This window comes from Fundulus heteroclitus, chromosome 11 (genome assembly GCF_011125445.2).
Source record: "Fundulus heteroclitus isolate FHET01 chromosome 11, MU-UCD_Fhet_4.1, whole genome shotgun sequence".
Lineage (NCBI taxonomy): Eukaryota > Metazoa > Chordata > Actinopteri > Cyprinodontiformes > Fundulidae > Fundulus > Fundulus heteroclitus.
The window spans coordinates 30,031,258-30,054,618 of record NC_046371.1 but is presented as its reverse complement, the minus strand read 5'-3'; the positions used below and the strand labels follow the sequence as shown (position 1 = coordinate 30,054,618).

Here is a 23,361-nt window from a genome sequence, read left to right as displayed (position 1 = left end):
AAAATGTACAATTAAATGTAAGTGAAATAACTAGAGCTCCCCCAGAAACAGACACAAAGACTCTCAGAGCCCCTTCTTATTTTAAAAGACAATACATGTAGAGTGTAATAGGTAAAATAAGATTCAAATGGGGTGACTTCATAAAATGATGTAAGTGCATGCTGATATGTTCTTGTATTTTCTGCGAAAAACCAAGTTGAATTGAAAACCTGATGCCTGCACTATCTCTGTGTTGTTAACAACAACTCTGCCTTACAAAGCTTGAAGATCCATCGGGTCTGTTTGTCAGAACAGCAGAAAGTACATTAACTCAATATTTTCTTCTCATTATTTCTATTAAGAAAATACTCTAAATCAACCAACAAATTTTTGCCTGAATATTAAGAAACTGAATTTCTTAATATTGAGACACGTCAATGTAAAAAGCGGCAACATCTATGATATAAATCTGCTCACTTTATTGAAATCTTTGAAGCGAAGAACAAAGGAAAACCGCTCCTCTGTTGCATCAGTTTTGACTTTGAAGGCAAGTATTGTATCTTAAGAACAAACACCAAATTTACTACTGAAGTAGACAGATGTTGGGCCAAACAAGTTGTTTTCTTTTTTTATTAACAAACTGACAAAAGGTAATTTTTTTACAACAGTTTTTTCATTAATCTACTATGTTTAAGAAAATTTGCCAATAATCACTGATTGATCTTTCATCTTACGACATCCATACATTAGAGCTGTCCTGATACTGTTGCTTTGAAACAGCAAGATTTATTTTTTTGTATATTGTTAAGAGTCATGAAACCTACAACAAAACTGATCCAAAAACAGTAATCTGTGACAAAATATACAATCCAGTTATTATACAATCCATATGTTAAGGAAAATGGCCTCTGGAGAGCTTCCACAGAAATATAAACACTTCACCCAAGCAGACACACATAAACTGATGCTCACAAAAATAGATGAACAAAGCGACCACTCTCAAATGTTTACCTTTCTGCATATATGTGTCTCGTAATTATTTGTGCTCCTCGTGCAATGAGTTTTTTTGTTGGATGCTCCACAGTATATGTGGAAACATAAATTGTGAAGCACCTGTCTTTTTTTTATCTCCCTCCACTTCCCCCATGTAAAATCTTTCTTTTACAGATTTCAAGGGCAGCGCCTGTGGAGTCCGTGTAAGGCGGGGTCCGGGGCAGTTTGGAGGAACTTACTTAACAGCTGCGCTGAAATAGCAGCGGCCGACTGGCTGCGTTCCTTGGCAACGCAAGGACTCAGTCAATCGTTCCCCCAAAATGTTTGTTAAGTGTTATATGATGGACGATTGTACTGGAACTAAACTTTCGATTTTGCAATGCAAATCGTAGTTGACAATAAAATTGATTGATTGATTGATTGATTATTGTTGGAAACTACAATCAAGTCAAAATCAGTATATGAGAAATAATAAATTCACACAATGATGCATTTTGTTACAACAAAATGGGGGGGGGGTAGTTTCACAAGACTACCCTACTGTCACTTTATTGGCCTGTTTGGTTTCTTATGTTAATCATCCGAAATGTGAGATGAGCTGGTCAGATCATGAAAATCAATGCCCACCTATTGTCATTGTCCGGCATTTTTTAATTAGATGTTTCATTTGAATAAAGTAAGAACAAAGTCTTGGTCATTTCATCTCTGTGACCTGATGAATACATTTTCTGGTACAACTCAGGTGAGCCCCCAAAAAGTCTTTATTGTGGCAATTCAGTTGGGAAACACAAAACCTTTATTTGGTTGATTTCTCCCCATTTAATTTACAAGGAAGTAAAGCTGCACAATATATCAAATTACAGTTTTCATTACAATACCATACAGTCTCCAATGTAGCAATCACAAAAGATTGTTTGTATGCAATATTTGGTAGGGTTTATATTATGTGTTGGGAATTCATGGTCTGCATATTAGTAATATATTTGGCCCTTTGGATGGATGCTAACTCCCCTTAACGGCGACATTAGATCTTTGTCTTTAGTGGCTGAAGTGCATTGAGACTGGTGGGGCCATTTTACAATTAATAAATCAAAAGTGTATAGGAAATGGGTCATAATCCATATTATCACAATATCCAGCAATAGCATTGCAAATAAATATCATCCTCATACCGTGGAGCCCTACACAGAAGATAGGTCTTCTTTGTAGGGACATAGTTTACAGGGCACCAAGGCTACACTGTCACAAACAAGCTCTACACAGCCCTTTTCTTGTTGTAATGTTGTCAACAGACAGACAAGTCAGACATGTGCGTGACACTACCCTACAAATTTTGTTTCTTGCTGAATGTACCACAAAATATATGCAGCAGGTCACAGAGTTGAAATGTCCAGTGGTCCCACTGATATGGAGTTATGTGAAGTACTACGCCTACTTGCGAAGCTTTTTAGCTAAACTTATATAATTTTCAGGTCTAGCTTGGAGGAAAAAGTTGCGTATGGCCTTTTCTAGAGTCAATAAACTCATAAAGCTTTAGTTGTCATCATATCCTGATTTTACTGTTTAGTTAAATGTTACAAAATGTTACAAAATAATGATATTTAGAGTTAAATACTATAATATTAAATATACTTGAATTCCTAAAATATATTACATATCTTTTAGGAATAATGTAGTGCAGTCAATGATCAACATCAACGTTGTTACTTATGTGGCCCTTGGAGAACGTAACTGGCTATCCCTACTCTAGAGAACGAGGGTAATAGCAGACAATTGTTTTTGTTTTGCAGTTCATTTAGACCTGCATATGTGTTTAGACACATTTTAAGACAGAAGAGAACTAAGCAAGTCAGTTCTAGATATGTATGTATGTAGCTGGCTTAAGTGCAGCATGAAGTCTATTTACAATAAGTAAAACCCTCTTAGTGATAATTCAATCCTACTAATCAAGCCCAAAGTTGTCTCAGATACAACACGTAATAAATACAGAACCACATAGCTTGGACAAATATCACAAACCATTTAACCAAGTCCTCTGCTCAGTCACAACAGAAATCCCTGATCACTACATCTGTTTCTAAGGCAGCGTATAATATGCAGATTGGATGAATATTTGATTTAAAAAACATAAGCAAGAGAGAGTCTTCACAACGTGAAACACACTGACTGTAGGTAAACTGCTTCATTTATGCAGGATAAGACACAACACAGGTCGTAATGAAAGTGAATTCGGAAAAGCGTTCAGAGGCATTCATTTCACAAGCAAGATGAGGGAAATTTCCAATAAAAAAAAAACCAAAGACACAATGCTTTATTAGAACATCCACTTGCACGCTGAATAAGCTTACATGTCTAGACATGTTTTTGTTTCCTATGTGATAACATGCCCATCCAGTTTTCAGCATGTCCAGCAATGTAGCACAAACTGCAGCAAGTAGGTTAAACACAATAATCCTTGAAGCAAAGCGGGTGTAATCACATTTAAAATGAATAGAAAGCATTTCCCTTGCATGTTTTTAGCAACACATTAAATATCCACTTTTGTAAGTCAATTAAAATAATGCAAATAATGAAATATGCAAAAAGGACTGAAATAAAACTGCATTTTTATCAGTCAAAGTGTTGTAATACAAAAGCTAGCTATCTTTGGTCATAACCATCCTTAGCTTGGAAGGTAGTTGGTCTAATTAGCACTAGCATGCTACCCGCTACCTCAAAGAATTACAACTGTATAAATATTAACGCCGGTACTCATGTTTCACATCTTTCTCGACTTCCACCACAGGCAAATACAATTCAGGAGAATATGAACAACTACATAATTCAAATCTGAGGTTGATCATTGTGGGTTAAATCCCATATTTGGACTAGGTTTGAAAACATTAGCAACAGAGATATGTTGGATGCAACCTGCAAGGCACGATGTACCGGCTCATTTATGTTAAAGTGGGCACTTCTTAGTTGGCCCAGCAGTACTACCCGTCACATTCAATGTGACCTGTAGACTGATTAAACTTACATAAATTAAGTAACAAGATTGTTTTAGCTTTTTTTTTAATGGCCTGTCTTCAATTTGCTTGAAACTAGGCAACAGAATATTCATGTTTCTGATTTCCATGATTACGCTTTAAGCAGGATCCAAAACAAAAAAAAAAATGCCAGCAAAATGAAACAGGCTTTTAGACATTAGAGAGGACAAATCTTTGCAAATGCAATGACTATCAAAGCAACAACCTTGGCTTCAATAATCAGTTTCCTATTCAAACACAGGCATTATCAAATAAAAAAAAAAGAAATAAGAAAAGAACAAGCTTATCATTTAATAATGCTTATATTGTTTAAATAAAAATATACTAACACCCAACAAGAATCGACAGAAATATAATCATTGACAACACAAATGGAAATAAAGGTCATGGATGGCAAGTCTGGTTCATACAACTCTCTAAATCTAGCTTCATCCTGAAACAAGATTGCATTCTCATTACAAACTTTTGGGGGGGGCTACACCACATAATAAAAAAAAATTATTTAACTCAAACTGTTCACTTGTTGATTGTTACATTTGTTAATGCCTGACCCAGTTTAGAGAAATTTCAATCAACCTTATTTATTACATATTATCATTTGAGATAGAAAATTGTTGCTTTTGACAACAGATTGTCACCACCTGTCTCCCATTTTGCGACTGAATATATTCTTTCTTTCAGTACATATCATCCATTTGGTGTACAACCTTTGTTTGTTAGGCTTGTGTCCTTCACTACTGCTAAAAACCAGGCTCTCTAGCCGCTGTGATAATGCACTGTGGTCCAGTTATGTTCAGAGTATCCAAACAAATGAATAATTCACATGCATTCAAAAAGTCTGGAATAACCCGCATAGAGTTGTTAGTCAGTCTTGGGAGCATATAACCATTTTCTGGTGGAAAAAAAATAGTAGAAGAGCTTTATATGTATAAATGCAGTTACCCTTGCAATAGTGGCAGGGGAAGCTAAGAATAACTAAACAAGCTGTTTCTTTTTTCTTTGAACATTGCTTATTCATTTCGGGTGACACACTTCCACTACCAGTCTCCAAGAGTTTTAGGCATTTCAGAAAGAAATTGGAAAAATACAATGCATCCGTTTAAGGCAGAGAATTGGGACATTTTCTGAGCTAATCAGACGAACCAAGAGTCGCCTCATTGTGTAGACTGGGTGGGCAAAAATAATAGAACTGAATTATGGTTTAAATTGTTCTTCAGACTGACTAACTATAGTGCAGAAGACCAAAAATTGTTGTTAGTCACAGTCCAACTAAAGATGTACCAATCCGAAATTTTGTGGCCAATTTTTTTAGCACTGATTAAGTGAATTTCTAACGTGCTATTTTCAATTACACCCAAAATTAATTTATTTTTTATTAGCTAGGGATCATAACAAAATACTTTTTTTATGTTTTAGACAAACTAATAATGTTCAAACAATATAATGTTTATAGTTAATAAATAAGTATTTCTCAAAACCACCAGAACTGACAGAGCTGTTTCCCCTTGCTGAATTACTAACCCCTTTCAGAAAACATTTCCGTCATAAATCCGCAAACGACAAGCCAATTCTGTGCTCCCTCTGGCCATTCAGAAAACAGAGGTATATACAACAATATTCCACACAGCTGTCAGTTTTCAAAATATAATGTCGGCTGTGCGGCATCGATGTCAGTGCTACGTGTAAAATCTGCATCCCCATAACCTTCTTTCCAAAACGATAATGGCGGATAAACTTGGGGTAGTTATCTAGGTTTTTGGCTGGAGAAAAAACAAAAAACGTAACTTTAAATTATATATCTTGCCTTCTTACTGTTGTCATCTGAAATTATTTTTCTGAAATTAGTCCATTTTACACTTTCAAATCGGGTGGCTGGCTGGTCACAAAAACCACAAGTCATAACTACGCTGCTCCCTTGACAGGCAAAGCTGGTTTGGCCCTATGCAGGTCAGCTGATGCAGACCTGTGACTGCTTTGCTTGCCAAGTCAGGGGTGTAAGTGCCAGACAGGACACGTAAAACAAAAGTGGCTACTGAAAATCTACAAATACAATAAAATCTTTCAAGTTAGGAAAAAGAAGTTTTGCAATGAAAAATTGCCAAAAACATTACAACATATTCAATTTAATCCTTTACAAGTCAGCATGTTGCTTACTTACTTTATTCTTCTCATTATTAGCACAAATTAAAACGTAGAAGTCCACAATGTACATGAGAATATGCACCAAAGTAGGCTATTTGTAATAACTGGTATCTTTTCTTGTGTTGTAAATTTGCACTTACTATATAAACTCATACTCCTATTTTTTTTTTTGTTTTAATTCTTCACTTGTGTGAATCTGTATGCTTCCATTGTGTTTCCCTTTGCTGCTTTAACCCCTAAATTTCCCCACAGTGGGAAAATAAAGTGTATTTGTATGCTATTCTATTCATATCAGAAGATATACATCATTTTCTACCAAAATCTACAATATAACTGTTCTTACTATTTCAAAAGAAAAAGTTTGATTCCATATTTTGTGCTATTATTAGGGTTGTCACAATACTGAAATACTCAATATTCAATGCTATTTTTTATACGCCGACATTTTTTGAAGGCATAGGGTTCTTTTTGATTAAGAGCAAAATATATTATAAATTACAATAAGGCAAAATTATAACTTAATTAGGGCAAAACCATTGACGGGACAATTCAACCCTTGCTTAGAGAAATTTATCGTATAAGAGTCTCTTCCCTGTTTGCCAGAACAGTAGACAAGATAACACAAAAATATTTTTTAATATCCTTTATGGAAGTATGTACCTTTGATTCAGTCCTGTAATTATTATATTTCATTATAATTGCCTATCTTTGGTATGCCACTGTGTGCTTCCGTTTGCCTGTCCATTTACTGTTGATAAAAACACATTTTAGAACTGGGGGAAGAAAAAAGGATAATAAAAGTGTAATAATAGTGTTTCAAAGGAAAGTATGGTACAGAACGGCATGCCTTGGAAAGGCACCTCGACAAGGGAGCTCAGACTGACCGATCCCTGCTATCGGGCTGTCTGTGTCCGTAAAGCTAATGAAACAGACAGCATTAGTTTATGTCTTCCGGCGGGTTTACAACTTCACGGATGCAGATAAAGGAGCTTTACAGACGTTTTTACGTTGCTCTCAAACGTCATTGCAGCACCACTAGCTTGTTGGGTTATTGCAACTAACTAACTTTTGTTTTTTCCTGTCTGTCTGCCTTATAGGAAAAGTACTTCTAAACAACGCTCTTGTGTTTGCCTTGCTGGCTAAAGAGGGTGGCTTATATTTTCTACTGACATGTTACCAGAGTATAAAGCTTCCAACGGCAGCTCATTATTCTGATTGTGGCATGGAGGGGAGTTGCTGAGGGTCTTTAATATTGCAGCTCCGCTGAAAGAATAACTGTAGCAATTTGGGCAAATGAAAAACTGTCAATTTATATACATTTCACACAAATTAGTATTTTGCGTAATTAATATTGTAGTAACAATTATATCTAGATATTAACTATTTTCCAACCTTAGTATGTTAAATAATTGATTTGTTCATTGGACCTGTTAAAGAGCTTTAAAAAGCCTTTCTGTTGGGTTGGAAATCTTTAATCAATTTATCATTCAATTTCAATGCAAGGGGATATGATGCAATTGTAAGTTGATTATTGTTGTAACATGATACCCATGATTAAACCGCACGACCAGATCTGAACATTGTGGACCTCCCCAAGTTTTGAGCAAACAAACAGCGGATTGTCCAACATAGTCCAGGATCTCTCATTTTATCTGTAAATAAAACTAAGTCCTTCTTCATGATGAGCCATTCTGCTAAAATCTTATCCAACTCATTCATCTTTAGACTAAAGTATTGTTACTCTTGTTCACTCCTCCCATTTGGAGTAGACATGCTAGCTGCCACACATGCGATCCTGCGCAGGTACAGTGAAATAACCTTCCATGGGAATGGCTGTCCATGCATCAGATGCAAGAGATGTTCTACCTGCTTGCGATTGCGTCACTTTGGGGTTATGTTGTCGTTGTACGGGGGGATAACCGTTTCAGTGAAAAATCTTTCAGGTGGGATGTTATGACCAATTAGCGATTTGTAGCGCAAAGGCCCTGATATTCAACAACCCTTGACAATCGCATCTGCACCAAGCTTAACCTTTTCTGAGTAAGTTAGGACGAAGCTTTTCATTCACTTGCTTAATAGTCTTCTGGTTTATGGCGGAAGGGAATATCAGCTGTTTTAGTTCAACTTTCAAATCAAAGCCAGTAATTTGGCTCCCTGTTTTGTTGCATTTAAATTTAATTTTAACTTTTATTATTCACATTATTCACTGCCTGTGGTGTGGCTCCTGTCCAAGTCATTTTTGCTTTAGTGCAGAGGGTGCGGGATGCAGGGCATTGATCCTATGGGCTATCCAGGTGTCACACTAAGGTGGTCCTGAGTTCTGCCTTAATTCTTCAAAACTTGGTCAAGATAATTGAGTTTTGACTTTTGTTAATCAAGTCTCAATGCATTGACAAATAGACTATTTTTCCCCTTCCCTCAGCTTTCAGGTATAATAAATATATAAATATTCACTAGAGGCTGAAACAAAATGTCAGTATTGAAAAAAATATATTTTAGGTTGTCTTTTATGGGTTCACATTATTAGCACACTCAACACAGTTAGCATTACTAAAAGTATAATTTCTAGAGTACCAGTCTTACTTTTACCACTCGGACTTCCAAAATGCTTATATTGGATTCCAAATCAAATATATGCAATGACAGATAGAAATGGACTCATCAAAAAGGATAAATAAAAACAACTTTACTATCAATGTCGGCTTCCTGTCATTTGCTAACTTCCTGCTATAGCAGCCTCAATGAATAGCTGACACGCCTCCATAGAAAACAGTTTCCTGTCTAGAAACGTATTACAACTTTTGTGTTACAATTGGCTTCATTTTTAAACAGTAACACACATATACTGAAAATAGCTAACTTTAGGTATTCTTCCTACAGTAACAACATCCACACTTAAAAGTGTTGTTAGCATTTGTATTCGATAGATCAGGGCCAGTCAAACACACGTTGTTAAACTGTATAATAGAAGGCTGCAGCAAAAATCCTTGGCTAAAATTAAAGCTAATAAAGATTTGGACTCACCTAATTAGCAAACAAATGTGCCTACTTTATTAACAGCATTAGTGCTTTTAGGAATCTTAAAGCAGCTGGCCTGTCAGAAATGGATGGGAAGACGAAGAATGTGTTAACAGAGCAAGCTCAGTGGACTCCCACTGTTTTAATCAAAAACCCAGACAATAAGCTGCCTTTAAAAAAAACGCAAAATCATGATCTGATTTAATGGTGCACGTGGCACAAGTAGGTCTTTACACAACAGCAGGAGGTTACCTCAGCGAGGAGTTACAAATATGCAATCTGTCATAATCGGCTCTTCATCTAACAGCTAACTGGCTCTCCGTGTTCTCTGCAAAAATTAAAAGTGATGTGATGGAGAGTGAATTTTTTTTTTTAAATGGCAGTTTAATCCAGTTCAAATATGTCATTTTGTTTTAACAAAAAAAAAAAAAAAAACAGCTGCTGTCACTGCTAAACTAGGTGGTAAATTTGCTGTTCTCATTGTGCCTTTAATGCTTTGGATGTAACACGGCTCTTCTTACATTTCGAAATGCAGAAACAGAATTAATTCCCCCAAAAATAAAGTATATAGTAACAAGAGCTGATTCAGGGTTTAACAGAACCTTACAATGAGGATACTTCTTCCTGCATCAACAGTACATGGCTGTATGCTTTACATTTATAATTCATAAAGACAAGCAACCTATAGGATGAGCTTTACTGTTAGAGATGAAATACATACAGCACTGCGGATAAAGAGTTGTTTCACTCTGACATAAACCAGTGAGTACACACAGCAAGTCAACATTATACCTTTGGCCCACACCAATAATAAAAGCCTTTTCAATTTCATACTGTATAGGTGAAGACAGAACACAGATGTGGTAAGGAAGGAGTGCCGCTTTAATGTAGCCATACAAACCTCGACGACATCTTAAGGAGCTGATTTTCAAACTAGACGCCCAATCATCCAATATATATATATATATATATATATATATATATATATATATATATATATATATATATATATATATATATATATATACATATATATACACAGACAGACAGACAGACAGACAGATAGATAGATAGATAGATAGATAGATAGATAGATAGATAGATAGATAGATAGATAGATAGATAGATAGATAGATAGATAGATAGATAGATAGATAGATAGATATCTCCTTACAACAAACAATTGTAATAATGGGCATCTGTTTTTACTTTCTTCATTCACTCACAGTAATGTTTTGTTTTTTGTATATTTGCATTCACTGTCCTGCTCAGGGCAATGGTGGAGGGCTGGAGAATAAAGAACTACTATATATGTCAGAAAGCTAAGGCCTATTACCAGTAGTGAGGATTCAAACAGTATATCCCAAAATAACTAAACACAGTAAAAATGCATGATCTTTAAAGCGGAATCAACTTGTCTGTTTTGTGTGAAGCTAAACGGACACACATTTAAGAGAAATTGCGCAAAGAAGTTGGATAATTAGACAAAACAGCTCCTTGTAGACTGAGCCAGTGAGGGATATATAACTAAGTGGATTTACACATCACATAACATGGAATATATGTTGAACTCATGTGCATCTTTTTGTTATTCTTCTTTATTCACATGCTGTTTTCTGCTATCACAATAAAATAGATGAACAGAATAATGAAACTGTATATATATATATATATATATATATATATATATATATATATATATATATATATATATATATATATATATATGTGCATGCAGATGACATCTTTATGTAGATTTTTCTCTGAGCACCCCTAACTCTTATTGACTTGTAGCCTGCCTCATCAGGACATCACTGTTTCCGCAGGGGCGCCAATATATATAAGCTATTTGTGCTGTCACTGTGATGAAGTGTAGGGGAGATATTAAATGCACTGGGTCCTGTTATTGTCCTGGTCAATCAATTCTAATCTGCTTTTAAAATAGCTGTTCCAAAATGTGACACTTTGGCAACGCTCAAGTTGTAGTTGCACATTATTTTTAAGTGCTAGCTAGGTTTACATTGCTCCGTTTTCAACAACAGCTGTGAGTACAAAATGACAGACTGAAAAGCAAAAAAAAAAACCCAAAAAAAACAGGAACACATGAAACAAATGATTCGCTCAGTTCAGGTAAAATTACAGTAATTTCTGAAGAAGGGCAACCAGGAGAGGTGTAAGCTCATGCTGACCCCATTTGATCACAATTTTATCATTTTATTGATCATCTGTAACAGTGGCTAACAGTGGCTAATTTATTCCAGATATATCATAATAAATAATAATTATTAGTTAGTCATACCTGTATTAAAAATAATAGAAACATTGCAAAACATATACAGTGGAGTGAAGACAAACTAACTACAAAACCTACCTACTTAAATGCTACAAGGAAGTATATTTTATCGATGACAATGAAAAATGTGCAATAATACATTCGGAGGTAATGTTCAGAGATGTGAGTGAAAAGTGAAATAATAGGGAGGAAAACAACCTAACTAGTAGAAGCAAATTTGGGTTAGGATAAAGGCTGGTTTAACAGATCATGACCAATTTAGATAAGTAGGTGTTTGGCTGGATTATTAAATGGCACTTTAGGTCATGAACAAAGCTAATGGAGGGGGCTAAGCAACACAGGTTGCTCCATTTTATTTTTACAGACAAATTTGGCATCAACCTCAAATTTCTAAATTCTTTTTTTTTTCTTTCCACTTTTTAATTCTGGTTTAGACCAGTGCAATACTTCCAAACAGATATTTTTGTGAGCAAACCACAACTTAAGAGGCTTAAACCAACTGGACCTAGAGAAACACCAAGTCTGAGTCAAAGCAAAGAACCCAGGGACTTGGGGTGGGACGATGTACACCAACACACAACTTAAATTCTGCGAGCAGCGCATTTAAAGGGCTTGAGTCAAGTCCAAGGTTTCTCACCAATCCTAACCTCAAAATCCATTGCACACTGTCTGTTTCGCATCAGATCTGCTAAACAGCAACTATTAGACGAAATCCTTATAGTATTTGATACAATACAAATCTTGCATTGTGAACGTCAGTTGCGAAGCAAAACAAGCGAAACCTGCAAGATTTCTGAAATGCAACTGAAACACCATGATAAGGTAAATGTAACACAGTATTCAAGACGCCACGCATTTATCCGTCAACCCTCCATACTCACTTATATGTACAGGGTTGTGGGGGATGCTGGTGCCAATCTCCAGTGGAGACTGGGTGACAGATGGGGTAGACCCTGGACCACACTATCTATCACAGGGCAACATAGAAAGAACACAGGATGGACAACTATGCGCACACACAGGCACACCTAAGGGGAAACCCAACCAACCAATTAACCTAACAATCATGTCTTTGGAGTGTGCGCTAATGCCGGGGTACCCCGAGAGAACCCATGCATGCGCAGGGAGAGCGTGCAAACTCCATGCACCCAGGGTTCGAACCAAGGACCTTCTTGCTGCAAAGCAACAGTGCCTACCACTGTGCAGACCTGTATTAGAGACTCTCAATGACCAATTCATATTTATCACTGTGCCATCTACTCGACCACAAAGCTTGTGTAATGTAAACTTCATCTGTACCAGCACGCTATGGTCCCCAAGGATTCTTCACAGATATCTGCTATGCCTTAACTGCATCAGACCCTTGACTAAAACTACCATTCAACGGGAGCCTCATTGCTCAGTAGGTAGAGCGTGGCCATATATACAGAGAGACATTCTGTCTTTTAAGCAGCTGTTCTGGTTTTGACTCCTGACCCGGGCCATTTCTTGCATATATTCCCCTTTCTATCGCTGTCCACATTCCTGGAGGCCAACTAGTGCCACATAAAGCATAAAAAACACTCCTATTCAAACAATGGCGCCAACACACATCAGGCAAAAGATCATATGCAGAAAAAAAAAGAAGAAACTTGCTTCCTTTTATGAAACAGTATAAGCAGATCATTTTGTACTGATTGGATAACGTATCTATCAGGCACCATGCTAAGCAAAAAGTTGACAAACCTTAACCCCCCCCTCCCCCACCACCACCACCATGATTCTGTAAAAATAGCATTGAATGTGGGCATGAAGGTTCAGCAAGATCCAACTAGTGTTCTCAAAAACTTAACCCAGAGTCCTCTTCTTCTAGATAATTTACACATCACTAAATAGTACAATTACCCTTTTCGCTACTTGGCCAAAGTCTGGTAATACGGTTCAGATGAATTTGGGAAGGTCTACAATAAAAGCGCCATAACAGAACCAATGCTGATTTGGTTTCTTGTACATGCTGAACACAATACCATGTACTAAAATGAGGTGCACTAACTGGGCCTGTGATGTCCTAGATTCCCCCAAAATCTTTATATGTCAAGGACACGTGTGCCAGCAACAACCTTTTAAAAAAAAAAATCTTCCATTTTGAAGGGGATTTCAGAAACTCTTCGCCTTTCTCACCAAAAGCACAGTTTGCATAGGGATGAGAGGTGTAAAAGCGGCAGAACATCCCACACCTTTTATAAGAGGACCGGCTGCCTTATACGTGTAGTTCAATGACACACCACCACAGCTTGTAAGGAATAAATATTTTTACAAGAACCCATGCCAGGTCTGAACGCCAGCTCGAGCTCCTGCATAACTGGCCGAAAATATCCCGGAATAAAATGGTACGGCGTGCTTGGTGGATCGTGTTTGAAGAGCTGAGGGAGGGAGCTCTGTCTTATTGCCACATTTAATGAGCTTTTGTCTGTGCCGCTAACAAACGGCACATTGAATTTAGTAATACTTTGACGGGCTGCGGCGTGAAAGTCTTCCCAGCAACAAGGAGACTGGATGACACTTTCCTAGTTTACGTTATGGATGACTGTTAATGCTACATGGTAAAAAAAAGAAGGAGGGTTAGACAACGTGGTTACCATGGCATCTGCACGGGTGTGTCTAAGGTTCTACATTGCTCACGGATAATGGGTCAGGTCAAGCTATTCTCCTGCTCCTCTCCTCCATGGCGGTGACGTGACTAGGAGCTGGGTCACTTTAACCTGCTTTTTGACATCTTCATGCTGAAATTAAAACTCCAGAGCACTGACAGCAAGACTTTTGAATCCCAGTGTGCAGTAAATTAAACATTTAAAGATGAAGACGCAGTGTTAGAAAGTCCAGCCTAACATAGTAAGTGTATCTATGAGTATGAATGACGGCTTAAAAAATTTGCAGATGCATTGATTTGGGTGCAAATTACCCAATTGATACACAGCGTCCACATATTCAAGTCAAAAAAAGTCCTTCCAATTCCACTGTTGACAGATGTGCTTGACAGACTTGTTCTATTCATGAGTGTTTTCTCATGGGTTTGACACACACACGTGAAAACAAAATCTGAGAAGCAGCCCTATCGAGGTGAAGGACCAAAACACAGAGTGGCAGAGCAGGAGGCTGGCAGATTAAACAACCACATAAACTTTAATAACTAAAGGCGCTGCGGGGCAGGGAACCCAGAGAACAAACATAAATCCAAAAACGTGAAGGCACATGGAAGGGGAACCAAGGCAAAAGGCAAACACAGACGTCCAGTGACAGGAAAGAGAGAGAGCCTGCGCGCAGATGCTGATAAGCAAGGGAATAGAACTACGGCATGAGTACTACAGGAAGCGCTAAAAACTGAGATGCGGAAAGGATGAAGCGGGATTTCAGAGCACGGAAATGGGATACATACAACTAACAGTGCTAACTCACAACAATACTGACACAACTAAGACAGACATAAGCAAAATACAGCTAAACATGACACCAGAGGCCAGATAAAGTGCAAACCCAGAACCCACACAGATCCCCAGACACAATCATGCTGACAGTCCTTCAGGGACGAGCTCATGTTTCATATAATGCCATCAAATATAAACAGCAAGCATAGGGGAAAAACCCCAATAACACCCAGAGAAAGAAAGAAAAAACAAAAACGTGGTACAACAGGTTATTCATTTTTTACACTGTCTAACTAAACATCTGCTTTCAACTGTAAATAATTTTGACCATTTGTTTCCAATTGTCTGAGATTACTCGGGCTTAAGTTTTCCTATTTTGGTCAGTTAGGATGACCACAATTATTTCTATTCACTGAATGCCGGATGTATAGGAGGATCAGTTTCAGGATCAGTTTTATTTTTCAACCTTAGAAGTCCGAAGCTTAAAGACTACTAAGGTCACCACTCTGCCTTAACACTATTTGGGTCGAGGTCATGGCTTTGCACATTTATTACACACTTATTCACCATGTTTAGGTTAAATGCCTGTAGATGTGTTACATGACGAACCACAAACACACTGCATCCTTGTGTGGCATCATGGGAAACTTAAACCGGCCAAGATGTCACAGATAGAATGTTGGACCTCCACGAGTGTCACTCATGTTTGAGTGCGATTGCTAGATGATTGAAAGGGGCCACATTTATCCGTTTAAAGAATTACAGCAGCCTGCATACCCTTCTGGAAGGAGACACTCAGGGACACCAAACCTGTTTTCAAAGCTTCATGTGTGAATCAAACCCTGAACACAAGAAAAGAAAAGACCATGCGGAGATGCTGGCTGAAGCCGCTGTGCTGGAGTATCGTATCCCAGAGAGAAACGAGTCCTGCACCGACATGGGCTAAAAGGCCACTCAGCTAGAAAGACGCCATTACTCCAAAAGCAACATGAAAAGACTGATTCCCATTTGCAAATGCACTAAGGGGCAACGACATCAGTTTTGGAGACACGTTATGTGGTCTTCACAAATGAATTCATTATTTAGAGAGCGGCTTCGGGACAACAAAGTCAAGGTTTGGAGTGGCGGTCACTAAGCCAAGCTCTCAGTTCCATAGTACATTTTTGGGCTGAGCTGAAATGGTGTGTGTGAGCAAGGCGGCTTATAAACTGGACATGGTTAGAGCAGTTCTGTCAGGATAAAATAGTCGGAATTCCAGCAAACTATTTTGAGAGGGTATATATATATATATATATATATATATATATATATATATATATATAGATAAGATATATATAGAGACATATATAGATATATATATATATATATATATATATATATATATATATATAGATATATATATATATATATATATATATATATATATAATATATATATATATATATATATATATATATATATATACATACATATATATAATTGAAACTTTAAAATGTACAACCCTTGGATGTGGTGATTTACTCCCGGCAGCCTTTAAATTTCCTGCGCGCAGGTCTCCAGGCTCAGGAAACTAACTTGACAGCAGCCTACATCTTTTAAACATATAATCTGCCTGTTTAACTCAGTATTACTCCCTTCAGGCTAACATCGCATACAGTGTGCGTGTGTGGGGAAAAAAATAACTTTTATTCAAGATTTTTCGGACAAACGTTAGAAAAAACACGGTTAAATTGATATTTCTGGAGGCAACTGCACTTCCTGTTAATAAATCCCACCAAGGTATGGCAAAGAAATTAACTGTAGAATAATAATTAGAATCCCCCCCCCCCTTCCCCCCCGACATAAACAGTCTAACAAATAAACATCAACTCACACTGCGTTTGTGAGCAAACTACCCCTTTGAACACTTCACCTTACTCACAGCCATATCAGCCAAACATACCTCATTAAGTTGACACATTTTGTTCTGGGTTGTAAGTCTCCCCCTAATGTTGTCATCCAATCCATTAAACAGTCATTCTTTCTTTTTCTCTCCATCTATCTTCACTTAACCTCCGTATGCTCTCTGGAAAACCGGCTGACACTGTGCGTGCCACAGTAGCAGCTCTGCTGGCTCTTTGCTGTGGCGCCTCTAAGAACGTTGCTGATCACCGCGTTCTCTTCCGGGAGACTGGAAAACGGCTAAGCTGGACTAGCACATGTCCACTGCTCTACGGCGGGAAACATGAGGTATGTGAAGGCAAGGCACGTGCATGAATCTGCAAAAAATAGCAGGCAAAACAAAGTATATGTTGCAGGAATAAAAGAAACAACTGCTTTACAAATGATATTTGAATGGTCCCATATCACTAAGTGTGCATGGCAAAGTGTTGCAGGCTGTTTGGTTTCCAAATAGCCTGCAACATAGCCTATTTTTCACAGATCAATACGTTATCTTGTAAAAGTTTGGACTTCTTCACATTTTGAGATGTTACAACCTCAAACTGCAGTGTATTTTATTGGGATTTTATAGGAAAAAGCACCAAAAGGTAATATAAAAATACAATTTTCAATTGTTTTACAAATAGAAACCTTTTTTAGTGATGTGTCTCCACCATCCCTGAACCTATAGAGACAAAATAACACAAGCTCAGTCCGACTGGATGGGGAACATTTGGTTTGTTTCCTATCTCAAATGCCCGATTAAGTTTACGTAAAGACTTCATTTAGTCCCTTGTAACCCATAAACATGTTTTGATCCAAACCTTTGCTGCTCTCCCAAAACATTTTTTTTTTATCCAGTGCTTCCCTGTATTTAGCTTCACCCACCTTCCCATAAACTCTAACCAGATACCCTCCCATGCCCCAGCATGAAGCTGCCATTCTTTCTCCACAGGGATGATGTGTTCAGGGTCAAGTGCAAAATTAGTTTTCTGCTATCATAAAAGGCCAAAAACATTCAGTTTGGTACAATCTGACGAGAGCCCCTTCTTCTACATCTCCCTGCTCGCTACACAGCTAGCAGCAAACTGCAGACTGGACTTGAAATGGTTTTCTTTTTGCCACTTGTCCGTAAAGATCCGATTTATGGAAGCTACAGTTAATAGTTGCCTTAACAGGAGATCAGGTGGCCAGCCGTGGCTTGGCAGGTTCACAGTTGACTCTGTTCTTTTTTAGATCATGGACTGAACAGATATCCACAGCTCTGGATGTGGCTTTATTACCTGATCTTGATTAAAACTTCTCTACAACCCGTGTCCCATTTGCTTGGTCTTCGTGATGCTGTTTGTTCATTAATGTTCTCCAACAAAACCTCCAAGGCCTTCCCAGAGCAGCTTCATTTATGATGAGATTAAACACTAGGAGACTTTGTAGGAAAATAGTTTGCACTGGATTTTATTTAGGACCAATAGAGCAGAGGGTGCTGGAAACAATTGCGGGCCATCCTTCATACAGTTGTATTTGTAAAAACAAAACAATCAAACAAAGCAAAAAAAAAAAACATTGGAAACCATTTATCATTTTTCTGCTACTTTTTATCCCTTGATGAAATAACATCCCAATAAAACACATTAAAATATAATTTTAACAAGAAAAAAACATTAAGAGTTATGCATATTTTTGGCAAGTTGACTGTAATTAAGAAGTTACACCTTATTTAATCTAAACAAATCTTTCCCATGAAGGCAACCGTAACTCTGTAACTGAGCAATAGGAGGCCAAATGCCATCTACCAGGCTGACATGATGCCGGCCTACAGAAAGCAATCACAGCTCTTTCAACACTTCACCCACAAGAGCGGCAGGAGAAATCCTCCGCAAAGTCTACAATGGTACTTTATTGGCTTCCTGATGGATTTTAAATGTCACTTCCACGTCAAGACTAGAGGCATTTTTTGGGAAAGGAGAAAAAATTCATTCAGGAATGCTTTTTTGTTTGTTCGTTTGATTCGTTACCCTAAGCCTTATTCAGCTGGCTGGCCAGTCCCACAAAAAAAAAAAAAAAAAAAATAAATAAATAAATAATAATGCTCCACTTTATAAACTGCTATTTTGGTGAAGGTGTTAAAGTAATAATGATAACAGAAAAGAACCCTTCCACCAAAACCTGACCACACCATTTCTCATCCGTGACCTGTCAGAACAGAGGTCCTGTTGTCTGCCATTAACTGAGCGCTGCCCAAAACCACCGCTGAATATTAATGGGAGCCTTTTCCCCCCTGGATCATCAAGAGTGTGTGCATTTAAATCACAAACCCCTATCTGCAACTTCTAGGCTGGGGATGGAGGGGAGGGTGGGGGGGGGGGGGGGATACATGTGTGGGTTTCCGAGGTGTATCTTCTGAATCAACACACACACACACACACACACACTCCTGTTTAAGATTAGTTATGTTGCGGCTCAGGAGCATGTGAGTCTAATTAAGCTGTCATCATTCAGCGCAATAAAAATCCCTATCAGAATGATCTATACCCTCACATCTGAGGGAAATGAGGGTCCTGCTGAGAAGAGCAACCGGTCTGACTGATGATGAGCCGATTCCAATTAAATCACTCTGATGTCTTCTTGTTGGCGGCCGCATGCTGCTTATACAAAGTAAGCTGATCATGTTGGGATGTGACAGCTCATCAACAGGCAAGGCCAATCCGAGGCGCCCCACCACCGCCAGCCGCCACCCCCCCCCCCCCCCCCCCCCTTACCCTCCTGAAAGGAAGAAAATGTGTGCTATGGCAACTACTTACATTGAAACCTCATTCACCCAGTTAGTGACAGTGCGTCAAGACGAGTAAGGTGCGCAATGTGCAAAGTCACCAATATTGCGCACATATTGAGACGGTGACAGACAACGGGAAGGAGGGGGAGAAAACGGGTTTAGGATGCCCTGGTCAACATATTGGTTTTTACCTTAGAGAGGAGACGCGAGCGCCGGGGTTTTAGGATGATCTCGATGACGCTGGCTGGCTCGTCCATCCGCGGCACGATTCTTCTTCCGTCCTCTGATCTTTTGGGTTTCTATTCTTTCTTTCAACTAGGCCATTTCTCCTCAGATCGCTGTTATTTCTCGGGAGGGCAGCGCGACGCAGGCTCTCGCAGGGACGCGGGCTTAGACACCTTCTCCCGTCTTTCTCCGGCTTTTCCCAAAAAGAGAGAAAACACACCTCATTCTGCACACCCCCCCTTCCTCCACCACCACCACCACCTCCTCCTCCTCCTCTCGTTCCTCTCAGACTACAACACACCCCGCTCTGTTTTCCTTTTTTTTTCTCCTCTCCCCCACCGATATGTGACTTTTCTGAGGCGAAAGAAATGCTGCAGAGAAGCCAATTTTCAACGGGGACGTGGACGTGGATGGGGGGCGAAAAGGGAGAGACTCACTGGGAAACAGATGCGTAACGCAATAGCGTCAAGACCCCGTGCGTTGCTTCAAAAGTGAACGCACCGTTGTGTCCTCTCTCTTGCCCATATGTTCAAGCTGATGATAATCCAAGGTAGGATGCGTGCAGCGCTGAGGCCCTGGGAAAACAACAACAACAACAACAAAAAGCGCCGGAGGGTTTGTCCTAAAATATGAACGAGCGCTCCGACGGTGTCCGATCTTCTTCTTCTTCTTTACGCGCTCGCTCGCTGCGCTCTCTCGGTTGGAATATCAAACAGAGCAGGCATCCTCCGCTTGGACCTCATGGTGAGAGAGAGAGAGAAAGAGAGAGAGACGGGGGTGGGGGCGCGATCAAACGTTAGGGGGATCAGGCAGGCAAGTGATGTGAAGTCCGTCGATGCCCGCACCGGCGCACAGCTCCACGGCTCGTCGTTTGAAGAGCCCACCTCTCCTCTTCCGTCAGTGCGGTCTCATCGACTTCCTCTCGCTTATAGGGCACACGCTTGCACTATCTCAGCCTCGCAGCTTACGGTGGTGCTTCGTGACGACGAGGCGCGACGCATATTTGCCATCAACAGGCGCTGCTGATGCTGCTGCTGCTCGAATCGCGCAAACGACATCTGTTTGCTAATCAAGCAATAGCCTCCTCTGATTGCTTTTTGGTCGCCGTGTACTGTCAGCTTCGTGGTTTTGTTATTTTTTTATACGATTTTCCACCTCGTGCCTCGGTGCCCATCGAAAGTGCACATGGTTATTCAAATATTGGTCCTAGAAGTAGTTGTAGTAGTAAATATTAAATAGCACCTGTACATCAACAGTGGCAGTAAAAAAAGACAACATTACTACTACTACTACTAATAATAATAATAATAATTTCTACTGGTAATTTCAAAAAATAAACTTGTGTTCACATTCAAATATCACCAAATTGGCCGCTTGGGGGCAGCAAAAGCAAGCTGCACGCCTAAACGCAACGTGACTGCCAAGCCATCAGTCATCTTATCAATTGATTCTTTGATGACCCTGGGTCCGATAATTGCTCTCGATTATATTCCGTTTGTTCTTCGCCGGCTCCTGTGGGAAATTCCTTTGCCTTTTAGCTGCCAAGTGATTTGTGTTTGTCCACGTGGAGCTGCTCTTGGTAGCACGCAGCAGGGGCTTTAAAAGTTACTGAAGAATACAGCTGCCTTGCTAAAGTGGACTTCTCTCTGTCATGTTACAGCCACAACTATTAGTAGGTTTCATTTTGGATTTAGGGTGACAGAGTAACACAAAGCAGAGCATGTTTACGAAGCGGAGGGAAAATGATACATGGTTCCGTTTTTTCCCACCCCTATTAGAAATCTGAAAAGTCTGGCATGTATTTGTTTCCAGGTACACTGAGTGATTTATTAGAAGCATCTTTCACAGCAGTTACAGCTGTGAGTCTTTTGGGGGTGTGTCTCGATCAGTTTTCAGCATTTACATACTGATTTTTTTTTGCCAATTTTCTTTACAAAATAGCTAAGTCTCAGACAGAGCACATGTGCACTGCATCCTTTTACAGATTGTCTTTCAGGGTGGCCCTGTTTTTAGCTCCATCTTTCTCCCCATGAACTCTGGCCATCTTCCCTGTTCCTTCTGAAGAAAAGCACCCCCACAGCAAGGTGCTGCCACCAGAATGTTTTACAGTGGGGCAGGTGGATTAAGGTCGGTTTTTCTGCCATACATAGTCTTTTGCATGAAGTGCAAAACTTTTAGTTTTGGTCTTATCCTGCCAGAGCACCTTCATCCACATATCAGCAATTACCTACATTCAACATTTTTTTATTTTCACCATTTCCTTCCATAAAGCCGGGTTTGTTAAGTGTAAAAAGTTGTCCGGTCAACTGATTCTGCTCCTTGACCTGTGAATATCTGCAGCTCATCATGCTTCCGATAGTTCTGCTCGCCTGGTTTGACACTTTAAGTGGACTGCTATGTCTGGGTAGGTTTCTGGTTGCTCAACCTTCTTTCCATTTTCTAAAATTATTTTCCAACCACAATCTGCTTTACATTTATCCAGATCTGACTTGGCTGGTGTGCTAATTTGTCTGTTTGTTCAATTGTCTTCTAAAACAAACCTCTGGCAGAATAGCTTTATATTCAGGTTACATTAAATACAGGTGGATTAAGGGCTATCACAATGAAGGAAGGGGAACACATGCACAACACACTTTTCAGATATTTATTTCTAAAAGAAATTTGAAAAGCATGGATCATCTCCCTACTACTTTGCACTACAATCCCAATAAAATATGTGGAGTTTTGTGGTTATAATATGATAAAATATGAAAATGGGGCCATGAATGTTTTTGTTAGGCACTGCACCTGTACCCCATTGGTCACTTACATTTGAGGGCTAGATAAGGCTGTATGTGTATTTTTTTTTCTACCACCACATAAAGAGGTGTCCACAGGCTATTAGAAGCAACTTCCCAAAAGATAATTTTGGATTTGAACAAACCTCTTTTTAGCCACTGAAAAACTGAAGAGGGTAGATATGCAACACAAAAAAGCTCTTCTCCAAGGATGATTGACTCAGTGGAGATCAGAACCAATGAATGAACCTTAATGGAGTCAGTAGAATCAAATCAGGGATCTGATTACGATGGCCACTGGGATATTTGCGTGTTGTGTGTTTAGCTGGAATGAGCACTGGAAAAAAGGATGGAGACCACTCCAGAGAGTAATCAGATCCCATATTTGATCTGAGAACATGGCTGGATTTATCCTGTCTCCAACTAGAACCTATCTTGACAAAATGTCCCAATTCAGCCAAATAAGCTACAAAAGCTTTGAAAAAAATCATTCACCACGTAAATTCCTCCTCCTGCTGCCTTGATGTTCTACCCACAGCTTTCTTTAAGAAAGTTTTGCCTGTCATAATGTCTGATTTGACTCAGATAACAAACACATCCCTTCTGTCAGGAGTATTCCCCCAGTCTCTAAAATGTGATTTATTAAACTGCTGTTGAAAAAGAACAATTTGAACAAATTACTACTGCAGAACTACAGGCCCATCTAACACCTTCCTTTTATCAGTAAGATTATTGAAAGAGCCGTGTTTCAACAATTAAACACCTTCTGAACAATGAGCAACCGCTTTGATGTTTTCCAGTCTGGTTT

At 39.0% G+C, this 23,361-nt stretch overlaps 1 protein-coding gene across 2 annotated transcripts in view; it reads right to left on the bottom strand.

The window, feature by feature from the left end:
• The window catches only part of nlgn2b (neuroligin 2b), a 116,551-nt gene extending 95,745 nt beyond the window's left edge, over positions 1-20,806 (bottom strand). For both annotated transcript variants that reach the window (XM_036143357.1, XM_036143358.1), the window contains exon 1: positions 19,743-20,806. The gene's annotated coding sequence lies outside the window, so the exon portion shown is untranslated. The remainder of the gene's footprint in view (positions 1-19,742) is intronic.
• Positions 20,807-23,361: the final 2,555 nt, after the last annotated feature.